Source organism: Helianthus annuus, chromosome 12 (assembly GCF_002127325.2).
Source record: "Helianthus annuus cultivar XRQ/B chromosome 12, HanXRQr2.0-SUNRISE, whole genome shotgun sequence".
Classification (NCBI taxonomy): Eukaryota; Viridiplantae; Streptophyta; class Magnoliopsida; order Asterales; family Asteraceae; genus Helianthus; species Helianthus annuus.
In genome coordinates, this window is record NC_035444.2 from 146,672,192 (window position 1) to 146,678,191 (window position 6,000).

A 6,000-nucleotide genomic window follows, 5' to 3' on the forward strand; every position below is an offset into this window, starting at 1 on the left:
CGTATGGATCGATCCTAGGAGTGTAAGTGTAAGTGTTAGTGGTAGTGGGATAGGTGTGAGTGCCCACATCCCCTCTACATAATGGTGCATTGGAACTGCAGCTAATGTACAAAGTGTTAGTGTTTATTGTTAGTGGCTCACATGGGTATTTCTAACATACCTTTATGGTATTCATCAGTGATCATTCCGCATATTGTATTGTTGGCATTGTTAAAGTGTTTAGTGTACTTCTTCTTTCATTTATGTGTTAGTGCTATTGTTTCTCCGTTACTGGGCAATTTTTGGCTCAACCGTTTCTTTTTGTTGTTTCTTTTTATTATGTCTTAAACAGGTACTCAGGGAAATCGGGGAAATGTGTGAAGAGTGATAATAAAAAGCTAGAGTTGGAACAAGGAGTTTAATAAAACCTTATATTCAATAAATTTAGACACTTATGTTTTTCTGTCGAGACCGTTATGCCATTTTGGGGATTTTTGTTTTTAAACCTATGGAATTTATGTTTTAATTAAGTTATTAATTGTCTCTGATTACCGAATTGTGTAACACGTCAGCCCTAATCGGGGCGGGGTGTTACATTACGCCTCATATATGCGTAGCTTTTTTGCCTATCCCTGGCAACTTTGAGACGATCACGGATCTGAACAGTCTTGTATGTCGTCTCCAGGACTATATCAGGTCCTGACAGTTGGGCTTCTCTAACTTCCGCCCAATAAACTGGCGTTCTGCACTTTCTTCCATACAAGGCCTCAAAAGGCGCGGCTTGGATACTCGAATGATAACTATTATTGTATGAAAAGTCAATCAAAGGAAGATGGTCATCCCAACTTCCACCCAAGTCAATAACACAAGCCCTAAGCATATCCTCAAGCGTTTGAATCGTACGCTCGCTTTGTCCGTCCGTCTGAGGATGATAAGCAGCGCTGAAATTTAAACGAGTGCCTAAGGATTGCTGAAAGCTTTTCCAAAAATGAGATGTGTATCTAGTATCCCTATCAGAGATAATAGATACTGGCACTCTGTGGAGAGATACTATCTCATCCACGTACAGTTGAGCTAGCTTATCGGAGCTGTACGTTTCTTTAATAGGCAAGAAGTGAGCTGACTTGGTCAGCCTGTCTACTATGACCCAAATCGTATCATTCCCATGCTTCGTCCTTGGTAACTTAGTGATAAAATCCATAGTTACCATTTCCCACTTCCAAGTGGGAAGTTCAGGCTGTTGCAGTAAACCTAATGGCTTCTGGTCCTCGGCTTTAACATGTGCACACGTCAGACATTTAGCCACATAAGTGGCTATAGATTTCTTCAAACCTATCCACTAATATTTGCCTTTAGATCCTGGTATATCTTATCATTGCCTGGATGGACTGAATATTTTGAACTATGAGCTTCCTGAAGGATCACATCTTTGAGTCCTCCATGGATTGGAACCCAGATTCGACCATTTAATATAAGGATTCCATCCTTGCCACAAGACAATTGATCAATAGTTACGCCTAACTTCTCATTCGGAAAGTTAGGTTCTAATATAGCTTCCTTCTGAGCGGCTAACAACCTTTCATTAAAGTTGTTCCTTAATTCGATGCTTTTAGCGTTGATCCTAATGGGTTTGATTCTTTCTTTTCTGCTCAAAGCATCAGCAACAACATTTGCTTTACCTGGATGGTAGCGAATTTCGCAATCATAATCATTCAAAGTCTCCATCTAATGACGCTGCCTCATGTTAAGATCTTTTTTATTAAACAAGTGCTGAAGGCTTTTATAATCAGAATAAATCACACACTTGGTTCCATATAGATAATGTCTCCAAAGTTTTAGTGCAAATACAACGGTACCCAATTCCAAATCATGAGTGGTGTAGTTCTTTTTGTGCACCTTTAATTGATGTTAATCATAGGCAATGACTTTGCCTCTCTGCATGAGTACACAATCCATACTGGTGTGCGATGCGTCGCAGTACACAACAAACTCTTCAATCCCTTCTGGCAATGTCAACACAGGGGCATTGCTCAATTTCTACTTGAGGATCTCAAAAGATTCTTGTTGCTTGGGACCCCAGTCAAACTTTACATTCTTGCGAGTTAACGAAGTTAAAGGTGCAGCAATCCTAGAAAAGTTTTCAATGAAACGTCTGTAGTATCCTGCTAGACCCAAAAAGCTGCAAATCTCTGTAGGTGTTTTTGGTGCTTGCCAATTCATAATCGCTTCAATCTTAGCGGGATCCACCTGGATACCACGCTCACTCACTACATGCCCAAGAAATTGGACTTCTCGGAGCCAGAATTCACATTTAGAGAACTTTGCATAAAGTTTCTCTTGTTGCAAAAGTTCAAGAATACAACGGAGATGTTTTTCATGATCGGCTTGATTCTTCGAATAAATAAGTATGTCATCAATAAAAACAATGACAAACTTGTCTAGATATGGTTTGCAAACGCGATTCATGAGATCCATGAATGTTGCAGGTGCATTAGTGAGCCCGAAAGGCATCACTAAAACTCATAGTGGCCATATCGAGTCCTGGATGCAGTCTTATTTACATCTTTGGTTCTGACCTTCAGCTGATGGTATCCCGACCTCAATTCGATCTTTGAAAAGTAACTTGCCCCTTGAAGTTGATCGAACAGATCGTCGATCCTGGGTAATGGATATCGGTTCTTGATTGTAACTTTGTTCAGCTCACGATAATCAATGCATAGACGCATTGATCCATCCTTCTTCATAAATAGAATCGGCGCTCCCCAAGGGGATGAGCTAGGTCGAATAAAACCCTTTTCTAACAAATCATCCAACTGTGTTCTTAATTCTTTCATTTCAGTCGGTGCTAACTGATAAGGTGCTCTTGCAACTGGTGCTGCTCCAGGAATGATATCAATCCGGAATTCCACTTGCCTGTCTGGAGGTAAACCAGGTAATTCTTCAGGAAAAACATTTGAATATTCATAAATGACAGGAATATCTTCAATCTTGGGCTTTGGCTCATCTACAGTCACCTCTGCCATGTAAATGACACAACCTTTCTTCAAACACTTTGATGCCTTAAGCATAGACACTTGCTTAGGCAATCCGTACTACGTATCTCCTTGTATTGTAACTGATTCACCATAAGGAGTCTTGATAACCACTTGCTTCTTATCACATACAATTTGTGCTTGGTTAAAAGATAACTAATCCATGCCTATCACTATATCGAATCCTGCCAATTTCAACAGAAGCAAAGATAGCGGAAAAGAGTGATTCCTAATGGATATAAAACATCCATCTAAAATTGTTGAAGCAGTCTCTACGGTACCATCGGCCAATTCTACCTCATATTTTATGCTTAGAGTCTTAACAGGCAGATTTAACAGTTTACAAAATTTATTGTCTACAAAGCACTTATCTGCGCAAGAATCAAACAAAACTCTAGCATAAACATCATTGATAAGGAAAGTACCTGTTATAACATTGTCATTCTGTACTGCTTCCTGAGCATTCATCTTGAAGACTCGAGCATTGGTCTTCTTGGCCTCTTCAAGCTTCTTTGGGTTTTTAGGGCAATTGGTCCTTATGTGCCCCTTCTCATTGCAACCATAACAGGTTGCATCCTTCACAAAGTTCTATGCTCTTTTGACTTGCAGATCCCACAAACTTTAGGCTTCGTTTGTGATTGCGATTGCGATTGCGGTTCGAGTCTGCATTTCCATAAATGGTGCTTCTGGCAGGTTTTACACTTAGGCTTCTCACCTGACTGCTGGGAGTCCTTAAACCCAGAACTCCTCCTATGCTCAGAGTTTCCCTTTCTTTTCTTATCGGAGCGATGAGAACTCTCATCCTCCCGTTTCCGCTTTCCTTCATCAGAAGCCTTGACAGACTTATTTCTGACTGCATCGAGTGTGAGAGATAGAGACAGATCCACCACGGACCTGTATGTGGTAGGTCTGGAAGCCTTCACATTACCCTTGATTTCTGGAGCCAGGCCTCCAATAAAACGTGCTATGCGCTTTGGTTCCGGTGTGACCAAATAAGGAACCAATCGGGACATGGTGTTGAAACTCGTCACATATGCCTGACAATCCAAATTCTTCATGACCAGAGTCAAGAAGTCAGTTTCGATTTTCTCTACCTCATGCTGAGGAAAGAAGTTTTCCTTAATCAGTGCAACAAATTGTTCCCAAGACAAGTTGTATAATGGCATCTTCCCTGTGGCTTGGATTAACGACCTCCACCAAGCCAAAGCTTCCCCTTTAAATGATTGTGAAACAAACTTCACAATATCTTGTTCTGCACAACCACTGATATCTACTACAGTATCCATCTCGTCAAGCCACGTCATACATTCAATGGCTCCTTTTTCTCCTGAAAAGTCCCTTGGCTCGCAAGAGATGAAGTATTTGTAAGAACAAGTCTTAACACGTGGTTCCTGATTAAGTACAATTTGCTTAGATGGGAGACTCTTCTGATTCAACGAGTGACGAGAATTTTCCTTATTTGACTCATGCGTTTTAGAAGGGGGCTTACTATGAGCCACAGTTTGAGTCTTTGTGCGAGTATTACTTGGTTCCTTGAACTGCCTTGGCTCTAGTGACAGCATTGTCTATCAATGCTTGAAGATCTGCACTAGCTACATTTATTCTGGTGGTATCATTTCTCTCCCTTGGATGACTATTAACCTCTTCTGATTTAGACATGCTGAAGCTTGATTGCTATAAAACAATTGACAATAATTTGTTCAGAAGTTTATTATGGAATCATCAATTTCGATGATTCATTAACCATGGTAAACATAGACCATATTAGTTAATTTGCTAATCATATTTATTTTAATTTTCATTATAATTAATCTCAGTTATAAATCATTAAGGATATTAAAGTGGCACAAAAGGTCTAGTCACGAGGACAGTTTTAAATTTATAAGCCATGATCTCATAGGATCGAGGCATTAAGGCTCGAACATAGTTCATCACCTTTTCTTGACAGGAAGTCATAGACTACACTGTCATTTGTAAATATGGCCCGTAGGCACTTCATCACTAATGGATGTATAAATCATCAAGTTAGACAAGGAATTGGAAAAATCCAATATAAGGATGACTAGTGTGACTTTATCGAATCACATTTGCCAGGAGTGCTAACATGTTTTCAGATGTTAACAAAGATTTGCATCTTAAAAAGGTTTTTACCATCATGGCCATGTCTAAAATGACATATGTAACAACTGTCACTAAAATCCATAATTAGGATGGTAATTAGCTATTAAGGAAACCCTAATTGAGAAACCCAAGTAACTCTGCACTAACCCTAAAATTTCCAGAACAATCAGAATCAGGATCAGGGCCCCTAAAACTCAGGGGGGGGGGGGGGGGCAAAACCCTAGTTACGATTATCTAAATAACTTGTTGGCCGTTTTGAATTTTACAATTTCATCAACTCAGCAAGCCTAGTTAGGGACGTGGCTACCTATAGAAACTAGGTTACCCCTCGCGTAGCGCGACGCCCATGGGGGGTACCCCTCGCGCTACGCGACAGGGTCAAATTTCGTGTATAAATAGTAGAGGTTGGGACTTGAATTCTGGCACAAAATCGACGTTAAAAGTCGAATTATACACGGAGTTATGCTCTGTTTACCACAATTAACACACACAAACCTCGAAACGCTGCCGCAATCAGGGTAATAACTCGATCGCTATTACGATTCAACGTCCGATCGATTGTAACTATCCAACGATAGTCCAGGTGCTGCTCAATTGAGCTTATACTTTGATTATTCGTCGTGATTTCGACTTGAATATTAGAGTGCTGTTCGAATTCGGACTATGCTCTGTTATTCGTTGTGAATCCGATTGAATTATCGAGTATTGCACTGATTAATTGTTGTGAAGGTTTAATCTCGTGAATTGTCGTAATTGCTGTATTAGTTACAAACCCGTTTGTGTGAATTAGGCTAATCAGTAGACTAGACTCTGCCCAAATTGAATCAGCAGTATATCAAGGATATCTGTAGACTAAACTTTGCCCGTA